A 14,394-nucleotide genomic window follows, 5' to 3' on the forward strand; every position below is an offset into this window, starting at 1 on the left:
TCAGGAGTATGCAGTCTTTTGGAGACAATACTCCTATTAACATGCTTTTGCTGCTTATGATTCACTGAGTCACCAAGAATTACCACTGATTGCCCAAACGGAAGTGGTCTGAGTGCCTTTCCAGCTCAGTTCTATTTGCAAATGTTGTGCTTTAAAATTCAACGGCATGATATTTGGATCTGGAAATGCAGCCCAATTTCTACCCCCAGTAACAGAGAATCCTGAAAGCAGGAAAATGTACAAGATTTCTTTTTTTTTTCGCAGAACATATCACTTCAACTGAAAAGCAGGGTAAGCAAGCATTAAACAAAAATCAATCTGTCCTCAGCACTAAGGTGCATTAATCATATGAAGTGTCATTCAGGAAAATTACCTCTTGTGCCAAATCTCCGTTTCATTGATCTCACTGTTAAGACGGATAACACATGGATCTCTTTACTAAAATATGCAAAGTAGCCCACAGAAATATTGCTGTCTGTGCTGTGATCGGCTGCTTCAACAATCAACCTCTCGTGTTCTGACAGAATACTTGAACTTCAGGTCATCAGTCACTCAGCCTTATATACTCGATACATTTGGCAATCACTTAATTTATTAATCCCCCCTCATAATTTAATTTGGGGAGCCCAGGTACCACTCTATATTGGGAGAAAGTGAGGACTGCAGATGCTGGAGATCAGAGCTGAAAATGTGTTGCTGGAAAAGCGCAGCAGGTCAGGCAGCATCCAAGGAACAGGAGAATCGACGTTTCGGGCATAAGCCCTTCTTCAGGAATGAGGAAAGTTTGTCCAGCAGGCTAAGATAAAAGGTAGGGAGGAGGGACTTGGGGGAGCTTCCTGACCTCTCCGCCCCTGTGGATGTGCAGGTTAGGTGGATTAGCCATGGGAAATGCAGGTTACAGGGATAGGATGGAGGGGTGGGATTGGGTGGGAAACTCTTCAGAAGGTCAGTGTAGATTCGATGGGCCAAATAGCCTGTTTTCACACTGTAGGGATTTGATAATTCTTTGATTGTACTGGAAGAAGTATGGATATGGGCCGGGTGCTGGCAGGTGGGACTAGATTGGGTTGGGATATCTGGTCAGCATGGACGGATTGGACCGAAGGGTCTGTTTCCATGCTGTACATCACTATGACTCTATAACTGTAAGTAATGGAGCTGAAAGTTGATAAATCCTGATGGACTACATCCCAGAGTTTTGAAGGATATCACTATAGAGATAGTCAATGCATTGATGATTATCTTGCAAAATTCCATAGATTCTGGAATGATTCCTGAAGACTGGAAGTTAGCAAATGTGACTCCATTGCAAATGCTAGAATCTATTATCAAGGAGTGAATAAATAGACTTCTGGTTAATAATGATCTGATTGACTTGATTTATTGTTGAGATGTACCTAGGTACAGTGAAACGCTTTGTTATGCATGCAATATAGTATCACAGAATTCCTACAGTGTGGAAGTAGGCCCTTCAGCCCATCCAGACCCTATCTCTGTAACTCTGCACATCCCATGGCTAATCCACCCAGCCTGCACATTACTGAACACTATGGGCCATTTAGCATAGGTAATCCACCTAATCTACACATCTTTGGACTGTGGGAGGAAATCAGAGTATCCGGAGGAAACCCACGCAGATATGGGAAGAATGAGCAAGCTCCAATTAGACAGTCACTTAAGGCTGGAATCAAGCTTGGGTCCCTGGTGCTGTGAGGCAGCAGTGCTAACCACTAAGCCACCATGCTAACCCAAAGCCTACTGCACCTGATATTGCAGGCAGATCATAACATACAAAGATCGTAGCATGAGTGGATAGAGCAAGGAATAGAAAGTTTCCGCTGCAAAGTAGGTTCACAAAAGCAACATCAACATTACATTTGAAATTTGAGAGGTGCATTCAGAAGTCTAATAACAACAGGGAAGAAGCTGTTCTTGAACATGTTGGTATGTGCATTTAAGCTTTTGTATCTTCTGCCTGACAAATGAGTTTGGAAAAGATTATAACTGGGTAGGAGGATTCTTTAGTGTTGGCAGCCTTTCTGAGGCATTGAGAAATGTAGATGAACTTTTATCTTAGCCTGCTGGACACACTTTCCTCATTCCTGAAGAAGGGCTTATGCCCGAAACGTCGATTCTCTTGTTCCTTGGATGCTGCCTGACCTGCTGTATTTTTCCAGCAACACATTTTCAGCACCACTCTATAGTGTACTTCCTCAGAGACCAATATATCCTTCTGAAGGTATGCTGCTCACAACTGCTCACAGTACTCCAGTTGTGGTCTTACCAGGGCTTTGCATAGTTGAAGAATAACTTGTACTCTCAACTTATTGATGTAAAGGTCAGTAATGCATTAGCTTTCAAATAAAAGTAAAATATTGCAGATGCTGGGAATCTGAAATAAAAACGGAATATGCTGGTGAAACTCAGTAAGTCTGGCAGCATCTGTGAAGAAAGGAACAGAGTTAATGTTTTGAGTCCAAAGACTTACTTGGAATTAAATAGCACTGGTAAGTGTTATCAGTGACTGGAACAGATGGTGACGGTGCACAGAGATATAAAATGGTGTGTGTGGTTGGTTTGAATAGGAGAACATTGGTCAGTTCTGTTGAGACCAAACCAATAAAGCACAAACAAGAATGCAGAAGCTGGTGGGTGGGGTGGTCAATCAAAATGAAGGACATTCCCATGCCAATCTCTCTGACCTATGCAGTACTTCAGAGAAGCTCAACTCAAGCTAAAGGAAGAGCAGCTCAATTTCTGCTTATTCATTTTACTGCCTTCAGGACTTAGCAATGAGCTCAACAACATCTTTCATTTTGATTACTCCCCAACCCCAACTTCAGGGGAAACTTGTACTGTATATTATTATCCAATGATATAGATGTACACAGCTCTCCTCCAATCCACTCTAATCTTTTTGCCAATTGTTTTAAATCCATGCCCCTGCTTATTGATCACTCAGTCATGTTAACATTAATTATTAATTCCAGTAATTTCCTGACAACTGATGCAGGATTAATTGGCTGACAGTTCTCTGGTTTCTCTCTCTTTCACTTTTCTTAAATACATAGCTTTTCAAATTAGAAATAGTTCCAGAATTGAAAAATGTTTGGAAAATTATATTCAGGTCTCCTTAAATGTTCTCACTCATTTGCTCAGTTTTGCTCTGAGTAGCCAGGATTAGTGATTTTGTTTTTAAATTTAACCATCCATCTGAATACCTCGCTGCCTTCAGGGATCTGTGGACAGATACCTCAAGATCCCTCTGTCCTTCAGTCTCCTCAGTGTCCTACTACTTATTGTGTGCTTTCTTTTCTTGATAGTGCTCCTGTAACGCAATGCCTTTCACATCCTTAGATTCAATTAATTGGCCATATTTCTGTTAACCTAACCAGTCCATTGATACCTGCCTGAATGCACCCAAACTTGCTATCAACCACATTCCTAATTTTCAGATTGTCTGCAAACTTCTTAATCATACCTGCTACATTGGCTGAGAGGTCTACTGTTCTTTGAAAGAAGCTGATAATGTTAGTGCAGACTGTGAAATTTCCCAGATTCAGCATTCCCCAGAAAAGCAGCATTCAACAATTAGCAGATGATCAGCCAACAACAACTCACATGCATACCATTAGAAGGCCTAAATCCTTTAAAGGTATTGAGTTGAATTTAATGCCCAGCACATTCTCCCAGCCAATCAGGTCCCCAACACTGCCCCACCCCCCCACCTACCATCCTCCCCATGAAAGGGCTGGAGGGAAGGTTTTGGGTAATAGAATTGGATAGCAAGTCTTAGGCTGAGGATCCCGTTACCGTCCGAGCTCCCTTGCTAATTATAGCTGAGTAAGGAAATGTTGAGGGTGGTTCCTGTACCTAAATCAGTTGAGACCTTTAATTAACGGTATTGGCCTGCTATTACTAATGGAAGATCAGGAGCCATGCCATGTGACTATTGCGCCATCTAAACCCTGGCTGCTATATTGTTGTATAATTTGAAAAGCACTAAGAAATATTTTGTAATGCCTATGATTTATAAGTATCCAGGATTCCTCATCATTCACTGCTGCAATGGTTTCAGTGTACTGTACTAACAACATACCATTGTATAGTATGTGGTGAGCTCTGAGAATTAGGTCTGAGATCTGAACTCTGAGCTTAAATATTGTGATCATTTCAAAGCATTTGGAACTCCAAATCATGACACATCATTTGTTACCGTGAGATAACACTTCCTGCACCAAGCTGCATGTCGACACAGACTGCCACAGTATCTGAGGAGTTGTGAACAATACTGAATGCACAACGTCAGGTTATAGTCCAACAGGTTTATTTGGAAGCACTAGCTTTCGGAGCGCTGCTCCTTCATCAGGGTGTGGAGTATAAGATGACTATAACCTGGTGTTGTGTGATTTTTAACTTTGTACACCCCAGTCCAACACCGTCATCTCCAAATCATGAATACCGAATACTGCAGTATTCAGCAAGTGTCTTCACTTCTGATCTTGTTCAATGATTAAGAAGCTGCACAATATTGTATAGAGAGAGCACAATACCACAATTTGAGAGACTCTGGCTGGTGCTTTTGGTATTCAGTGATGGTGAAATAATTCTAAGGCAAATTGGTTGAGGATCGTTGGGACTTTGCCATCCAGTTGCTAGTGGGGCTTGTTCAAGAAGGTTTCAAATTTCTCTTATGTCTGATCCAACATCCTGGGCCTCCTGAGGAACTGAAGCTCAGAGATGTTGAGGAAGCTGATCCTTTGTCTGAGACCCTGTGTGTTGTGTATTGCCTCCTGTGAGCTATAGATCTGCCTGCTCCCTGTCTGTGCTGTTTCCCTCTCTCTTGTGGAGCTACAAGTAGAAGACCAGCAAATAGTTGCTGCTGCTACTCATGCAATTCAAGGAATCTTAGGCCTCAGCTGAAATTCTAAGCAGAGTCAGATTTCTGGCACAAGCTAAAGTACGTGACACTAGGCGGCAGCAGCAAACTGCAGCAGTTCAAGAAGGCAGCTCACCATCACCTTCCCGAGGGCAACTACGTATGGGCTATAAATGCTTGCCAGCCAGTGACACCCACATCCCACAAATGAATTCAATAATAGTCTTCGGCCTCACATTGAGGGTCCTTTAAATATGAAAAGGCTTTGTGCGTGGGAAATCATGTCTCACAAACTTGATTGAGTTTTTTGAAGAAGTAACAAAGAAGATTGATGAGGGCAGAGCAGTAGATGTGATCTATATGGACTTCAGTTAGGTATTCGACAAGGTTCCCCATGGGAGACTGATTAGCAAGGTTAGATCTCATGGAATACAGGGAGAACTAGCCATTGGAATACAGAACTGGCTCAAAGGTAGAAGACAGCGGGTGGTAGTGAGGGGGGTTGTTTTTCGGACTAGAGGCCTGTGACCACAAGGATCGGTGCTGGGTGCTCTATTTTTCATCATTTATATAAATGATTTGGATGTGAGCATAAGAGGTATAGTTAGTAAGTTTGCAGATGACACCAAAATTGAAGTTGTAGTGGACAGTGAAGAAGATTACCTCAGATTACAATGGGATTTTGATCAGATGTGCTAAAGGGCTGAGGAGTGGCAGATGGAGTTTAATTCAGATAAATGCGAGTTGCTGCATTTTGGGAAAGCAAATCTTAGGCAGGACTTACACATTTAATGGTAAGGTCCTGGTGAGTGTTACTGAACAAAAAGGCCTTGGAGTGCAGGTTCATAGCTCCTTGGAGTACAGTTGCACGTAGACAGAGTAGTGAAGACGGCGTTTGGTATGCTTTCCTTTATTGGTCAGAGTATTGAGTACAGGAGTTGGGAGGTCATGTTGCGGCTGTACATGACATTGGTTAGGCCACTGTAGGAATATTGCGTGCAATTCTGGTCTCCTTCCTATCAGAAAGATGTTGTGAAACTTGAAAGGGTTCAGAAAAAAACTTACAAGAATGTTGCCAGGGTTGGAGGGAGGGAGGATTTGAGCTATAGGGAGAGGCTGAACAGTCTGGGGCTGTTTTCCCTGGAGCGTCGGAGGCTGAGATGTGACCTTATAGATGTTTATAAAATCATGAGGGGCATGGATAGGATAAATAGACAGTCTTTTCCCTGGGGTCAGGGAGTCCAGAACTAGAGGGCACAGGTTTAGGGTGAGAGGTGAAAGATGTAAAAGAGACCTAAGGGGCAACGTTTTCACACAGAGGGTGGTATGTGTATGAAATGAACTGCCAGAGGACATGGTGGAGGCTGGTACAATTGCAACATTTAAAAGGCATTTAGATGGGTACATGAATAGGAAGGGTTTGGAGGGATATGAGCCGAGTGCTGGCAGTTGGGACTAGATTAGGTTGGGATATCTGGTCAGCATGGACGTGTTGGATCGAAGGGTCTGTTTCCATGCTGCTCATTTCTATGACTCTAAGCTTTAGAGCTGAGCCTTATTTTTTGCTAAGTGTGAGTTACATCAAGTTTTCTGGAGAGATTCTTGCCACTCGGCATCTCATTAACTACACAGCTTGCCCTTTAGTGTCCCTCATATCTGATTCTAGCCCCATCTTAAAGTGTGCTGTTCCCAGAACAACTTGTCACTCAGCAGATATCCATTAAAATATCAGCATCCCTTGCAGTGTACCTTCCGGGAAAGGCCACTGTGCTTCCAGATGAACATTGCCAATCCGCTCCCTCACAGTGTAATGACACAACAGCTACAATGCCATGCAGGTCACAGCAAATAGCAGGCATGGCTGACACTCACTCACACATATAACCCCATTCTCTCACCCTCAGTCATTGTATAACCATTGGGCCACACTGTTTACTTGTCCTTAGCTACATCCTAGCTGAAGTTCCTCTCTGACTTCCTGCTACTCTTTCCCCACTGTCCAGTTGTCACCCACAGCCAGTCATTGTCTAGTTTGGGAACACCATGCACCAGCCAGTATTTGGACAATTACAAGTGTGAGCTGTTCTTGACCTCCAGCAAAAGGAGCAGAGAGGAACTGAATACAGGCTGCACACCCACAATGCAAAGCGACTGCTGATGTCTTGGCCTTGAAAGTCTGTGGTGATCTGCTGCACCCAGTTCTCATTTCCCAGAACCGGGTGTCTATCAGGTCCTGCCTGCACTCTGTAACTGAACTCTGTCATCCACTCGGAGACCTTAGTTCACCTCAGTGTCCTTGTTCTTCTCCTCAGATGATTGTTCCCATTCCCCTAGCTCCTCAGCAGCTATCACGTTACCTTGTTGCCTGCTCCAATTGTACAGGGCATAGCATGCCCGGGTGATGTGATGCCCTTTGTTGGATTGTTCTGGAGGGCACTTGCAGACCACTCCAGTAGCAGAACTGCATGTTCATGAGCCCAATTATGTGCACCACGTGGTGAAGACTCCAATTCGGCTGATTAACCAACACCTTCTATCCGAAAAGGAATCCCTGCTGCTCTCCAAACCCATTCCCATTCCAAACCTATCGCAACTATTCCTCTTCCCATTGCACTCTTTAGAATCCAATATCACACTTATGTGACAGAGGGTGCAGCAATGTTCCCCTCATTCCCCAGCATCCTCAGAAGTTTCACAAATGATGGGACACTTCTAGTCAATATTTTCCATCTGTTATGTCACTGCCACTAAGCTCTGCATCACTGAGCTGACAATGTTAGTTTAGTGAGCACCAATGGCATGTTGCAGTTGGCAATCTAACTACATTTGACATGTAAGCACATTCATTGCACACACATATAGATAAGTGCCAAAGAAGTGTTCTCAAACAAAATGTAGCTGGAATTTGCTAACTCATATCTTATGTATTTGCCCATTCAATGACCTAACATTCAGGAGAGATGGTTTCCACAGTATTGCCCATCAAGCTGACATTGATTCTGCCCACCCTGGGCATTGGTCTAACTAGGTTTCAGTTGCGTTCCATATCTAGACAATGGTAGGGAGCACAGTTTGCAGTGGACACTGTAAACAATGGGCTCCATATGTTCACTAGGTAATACCCTCCATCCCTTCACCTCCCCATTACCTCACATTACCCTGACAACCCCTTTCCACTCACCTGTCTGATGTGATAACCCCTCCCACATTGAACTCTGCCTCCACTGACCTCCTTGTGCCCTGTGCCCCAACATTGTACCTTAATGATGCTCAGCCAGTTCCTCCACTGCTGCTGTGGAGTGCCAATAACTCCCCCTTCCCATAGCCTACTATGTCTTCTGATGGTGTTCTGCATAACCTCTATATGCCTTAATTTTCCTTCGTCCTACCCATCACTCCCCTAATAATTCCATAAATGCCCCTGCTTTCCTCCCCCATAGCCTTGACAGTGTCATTCCCTAGCCCCTACAGTCAACCATTACACTCTTCTTAACAATTGACAAATGAACAGGCAGGACTATATTCACCCCTAATCTCTGACCGACTTTGACAGATATGACTGACCAGACCCCTGACCACCTTTTGCAGCTCTTCAGCTGATGGCATGTGTCTCCAAGACTGTTGGAACTGACCATGGCCTATTTCCTGCATTACACTTGGTCAGATTTCCTGATAGTGAAGGGCATAGGCTGATGACTAACTGAGCCCAAATCCCCAGATTGTGTGCCGACTGTGCTCCTGACTAATAGTAACGACACCCCCAGACCCTCAGTGGCCACCTCTGATGAGGACAAACCCCCACACTGCTTCCAACCTGGCCATTAGGGTGAATAAATGTCAGCACGTTTACCTCACAGGCAATTGGCACTCATTGTAGGTGTTAGATTGAGGTTTCAATGTACCACACAGCGAGATTCCCCTCATGGGACAGATCTTTACTGACAAGCAGCTTCTCTGTGTGCCTGCATTAAAGAGCACCTCAATATGAAAATCCTCAGAGATTTTGGCCCTAGCTGAAGCACCAATATATTAATAGGCACAGACAATGCAAAGCACAGATGCTGTGAGTATTGCAGATAGGCGCTAAATGAGTTAGCATTAAAAGAGCAAGCCAGCAGCCCTGAGATGCACCCTGGTCCAGTATGTGAGCTGAGTAACTATCCACATCTGCAAAGTGTCCTTGCAGTATCTTTTTGATAGCAGTACAATGTAAGTCTTTGATTCCTAAGTGGCCTGCAAGTACTTTGGAGAAATGCTATGATGTAGTCATGAGATGTTAGCAAATGGCGGATGTCAATGTCCATGGATAAGGATTGAGAATGTTTGCTGCTTGTGGGCTGTGCCCTGAGATGGTGCTTGGTGCTGAGGGTCCTCAGATCTGCACATTGCCGGCTCTGCCTTCCATGTCAAGGTTTCCTGATGTTTATCTTGTCTGATATGGTTGGTAAAATGGGAAGCAGAAATTTAAGGAGGTGAGTTGATGGCATTAATAAGGCACATAACTAGCAATAATTCTCCTTATTAGGCAACTCAATAGAAAAACTGGCCTTAATGGCCGTTAAAGATGCAATGGGTTGGCACGAAGGTGGGATGGGCCTTGCCAGAATTCTCAACCAATTCTGCCACAAATTGTTCAGACCCTCACAGAATTCTGAGCTAAGTTTCAAGTTTAATGTAATCAGCTGAAAAATAAAGACCAGGAAAAAAGGCTCTCTAAAACAAACGTTTTCAACCTGCTATGACAAAAATATCCTTACATTGCTGCAAAATGATTATATGGCTGCAAATGTATTATTTGGAAGTCATACTTAGATAGTAAATCTGATTAGGAAGGTTTGATTTATTCCCAATCACCATTCAAGTATCACAATACTCTGACTGTTAGGCTCCTGTGTCTCTCACTGATAGACTAAAGACAATGAAATACTCTTCCCCCTCAGCCCACCCTCACACAACGTCCTCCAAGAATCATATGATCCACTTTGGTCCTTTGATCATTAAATAAAAGAGTCTGAATAGCTTTTCAAGACAATAATAAACATAAAAGCATTTTTGAACTTCAAAGTGTTTTGCTTCGCAAGAACAAATTGATTTTTCTAAAAATGAACAGGGGCGTGAAATATCCACCCTTCTCTTGTTGATGCCAAGTAAATTGTGTATTATTGAGATGTCCGTATTGCATTTTCTGCTTCTTTTTTACTTCTAAACATAAAGGATCAAGATCAAAATTTGTCCATGGGTTACGTTTCAATATTATAGGGAGGCCAGCTAAAAATGAAGAAAAATTTTGAAAACGGATGTTAGAAGAATGAAAAGAAACAACAGCCTGAAGGGCAACTAAAGCAATTAATGTAATAAAGGAGGAACCTCATGGTTCATGAGCCCCAGCACCATTTATACGTTTGCTGATGACATTGCCATTGTAGGTTGGATCACAAACAATGACGAGACAGGAAACAGATTGAGTGCTTAACGGCGTAATGTAATAACAACAATTTCTCCATCAACATCAGCAAAACAAAAGAGCTGGTCCTTGACTTAAGGAAGCAGAGGCGAGGGCACACCCCTGTCTGCATCAATGGTGTTGAGGTAGAGATAGTCAAGAGCATCGAGATCCTGGGAGAGTTGATCATCAACAATCTGCCCTGGTCCACCCACATCGACATGACACTCAGAAAAGCACAACTACGTCTCTATTTCCTCAGGAGGCTAAGGAAATTCGGCATGTCTACAAAGACTCTTAACAGTTTTTTTGAGATGTACCATGGAAAACATCCTATCTGGATGCATCACACTATGATATAGCAATTGCTTTTCCTAAGACTGCAAAAAACTACAGAGTGTTGTGAACACAGCCCAGTCCATCATGCAAACCAGCCTTCTATCCACTGACTCCATCAATACTGAGGGCCATGTTGACTATGTCAAATTGAGGAAAAAGGTGGACATTTCGGAGGCCCCTTGTCAAAGTTGGCATCATCAGAATAGATGCAAAGGAGAAGGAGGAACATGGAGAATTTAAAAGAATCTTTACAGGAAGCAGAATGCGAGGATGTTTATTCAAAGTAACTGGTAACTGTGGGAGTCCGTGGGTTTGAGGTGGATATGGGTGGCCATGCTCTCCCCAGAAACAAAAACAGAAATGTTGAAGAAGGGAAGGAAGGAGTCAGAAATGGACCAGGCAAAGGTGAAAATGGGGTGAAACTTAAAAGCAAAGTAGATAAACTTTTCCAGTTCCGGATGGGAGAGGGAAGCAGCTCCAATGAAGTCGTCAAAGTACTGGAGAAAGAGTTGCCGGTGGGGGCTGGAATAGGACTGCAACAAGCAATGTTCCACAAAGAGGCAGGCATAACTGGGGCCTGTGCGGGTACCCATGGCCAACCCTCTGACCTGAAGAAAGTGAGAGGAGTTAAAAGAGAAATTATTCAGGGTGAGGATGAGCTTGGCCAGATGGAGGAAGATGGTGGTGGATGGGAATGGTTCAGGCCTTTGTTCCAGGAAGAAGCGAAGAGCTCTGAGACCACCCTGATGGGGGAATGGACCCATAGAGGGATTGCACGTCCAAGGTAAAGAGGAGGAGGCTGGGGCCCGCAAACTGGAAATTCCGAAACTGATGAAAATGTCAGAAGAATCACGGATGTATGTGGGAACGAACTGGACAAGTGGAGATAAAAAGTGAGTTGAGGTAGGAAGAGATGAGTTCTGTGAGACAGGAGCAGGTAAAAACAAGGCAGTGGGAGTGGGAGACCACCAGATGAAATGAAGTTTATGACCATCACAGATGCAATAGCCTAATGTGCCATGGTAGGATCATGATCCAGGGGGAGATAGGAGGAGGTTTCTGAGAGATGGCATGCAACCTCTGCAATGGAGAGGTCAATCTGCCAGACTCCCCTGTCAGCAGGCTTAATTACAAAGTCAGGGTTGGATGTGAGAGCATGGAGCATAGTCTGTTCAGAGAGAGAGAGGCTGGAATGGAATGATGGCAGAGAAATTGAGGGGATTGTCATATTGGCAGTTCTCAATGAACTCAATGAACAGCTCTCCTGTGGGTAAAAGGCCAGAGGGAGAGTGTTGAAGATGGAGGAAATGATCTGTGGGATGGAAGAGAGATGGGCAAAGAAATGGGCACTAAGGCAAAGGCGATGGAGAAGAGCTCAATGTCATATCATGCACAAAATTCATTAAGATAGGCTCGCAGGGGCTAAAACTAAGAACTTTGCTGAGTATACAATGTTCAGCATCAACGGGCAGAAGGTCAGAAGGGATAGTAAATGCAGGACAGGAGGTGAGTTTAGGGGATGGGATAGAGTCAATGGGAAGGAGTGAGGAGGAAGGTCCCAGAGGGTGTGTGGGTGTCTCTAAGTTGTTGCATCTTGTGTTCCTTAATGCTTGAAAGGAAAAGACAAAGCTTCTTGTTAGACTGTTGAATGAGCTGAAGGATGAAGTGATGCTGATGGAGAGAGAGGTCGAGAGTGTGCACATGGCAACACATGGCACTGAGCGTACATCTCAGGATGCAGCGGGAACTGCTGTCTGAGGAACATTGAACATCATGGAGATATTTATGATCCTGGGAGGATTCAAAACACAAAGGATGAAACTTGAGACTTGGAATCTGGGTGGGGTGAGCCAGAGCTGGAGGCAGTCACTGAGGAATGTGATATGGCTCTGGAAGTGAGATATTTTGGAAAATACATTATCACACACCAGGAGTGACAACAATAGTAATGACAATAAACAAGAAAAATAGTAGAACAGAAATCCTATCCGAGGGAGGAGCAAGGTAAGGGTATCTGGAAGAAATTTGGCAGTGAGTTAAACACTCGTTTTCACAGCATTTCAAGTTTCATTCTTTGCGTCTTGAATTCACAACCCTCTGAGTAAAAACATTTCTCCTAGTCTCATTCTTAAGTGGCTTCTTCCTTAGTTTGAAATTTTGCCTCCAGGTTTTTGACTCCCCAACCAGGGGAAACATCTAACCTCCATCAATCCTGTCTGTCTTTTCAGGGAATATATAAATTTCAATAAGATCACCTCTCATTCTTTAGATCTCGATAGAATACAGGCCCAGTTTATCTAATCTCTTTTCAGAGGATAGACCTGCCATCCCAGGAGCAAGTCTGGTGAACTTTGTTGCACTCTCTCAATGCCAATGACGTCCTTCATTCCTAAGGCAAGACAACCAAAGCTGCAGACAGTACTCCAAGTTTGGTTGAATCAAGGCTACTTACAGGTGAACAAAGGTTTTGCTACTTCTGCACTCTAATCCTTTTGCAATAAAAGCTAACATTCCATAAGCTTTCGTAATAGCTTACTGCACCTGCATGTTAGGTTTTAGGGACTTATTGACAAGGTGACCCCAATTCTTTTGAACGTCCACACTTTCTAACCTCTCACCATTTAATACGCACACTGCACATCTGTTTCTCCTACAAAATAACTTTGTATGTTTCCAAATAATATTCCATTTGCCATGTTCTTGTCTATTCACCAAGTCTGTCCAAATCCTCTCAAAGCTGCTTTACATCTTCCTCACTATACCTTACCACCAAGCTTTGTGTCATACATTGAAGGGGAAATAACACAGTCTAGGCAATAAGAGGGAATGATAGAGGTGGAGAAATAAACTGTATAGTTTTTCTGAAATCACAAAGTATGACCACAAATCACGAAGGTATACTAACTGCTAGGAAATGTAAACTAACGATGATACCATTGAATACTATAATTAAATGTACTCATTTGGAGTGAAAATTCTGTGAATACAATAGGGTGGAGATTGAGGTGAGTAAATGTTTAACCTTTTGATTGGTAATTATTATCTGTCAATTGGAATAGTCAACTGGAAACTTGTTATAATCACCAGAGAAATGGCCCTGAGCAAGTTTGTTGGTAATGCTTGCTGACATTTATCAGATCCTGATGGATTTCATCCGAGAGTCTTAAAAGAAGCAGCTAGTGAGATAAGTGATGCATTGATGCTAGTTTCAGGAAAGATTCCATTTGGCTGAATGTAACTCCTTCATCCGAAAAGGGAGCGAAACAGAAAGTTCAAGACTACAAACCAGTTATTTTAAGTTCTTTATAGGGAAATGTTAGAAGCTACTCTTAAAGATATTATTCCAAGGCACTTAAAAATTTCAAGGTATTCAGACAGAGTCAACATGGTTTTGTGAAAGGAAAATCATATTTAATGAACTGATTAGAGCTCATTGAAGAAGTAACGTGCTGTGAAAAAAGAGTAAATGTGGATGCACTGCACTTAAGAGATTTCCAGAGATATTGAATAAGGTGTCGCATAAAGGCTCATGGTATAGTGGGTAACAGTTATGGAGAGAAGATTGGCTAGCTAGCATCAAACAGAGCATAAGCATAAATTGGTCATCTTCTAGTTTGCTAGATATAACATCTGGTGTCCCACAGGGATCAGTGCTGGGTCTTCCACATTTTGCAATTTACATAAATTGACTTGTTGAAGGGACAGAAAGCTTGGTCACTAAATTTGCTGAATA

This window comes from Chiloscyllium plagiosum, chromosome 6 (assembly GCF_004010195.1).
Source record: "Chiloscyllium plagiosum isolate BGI_BamShark_2017 chromosome 6, ASM401019v2, whole genome shotgun sequence".
Lineage (NCBI taxonomy): Eukaryota > Metazoa > Chordata > Chondrichthyes > Orectolobiformes > Hemiscylliidae > Chiloscyllium > Chiloscyllium plagiosum.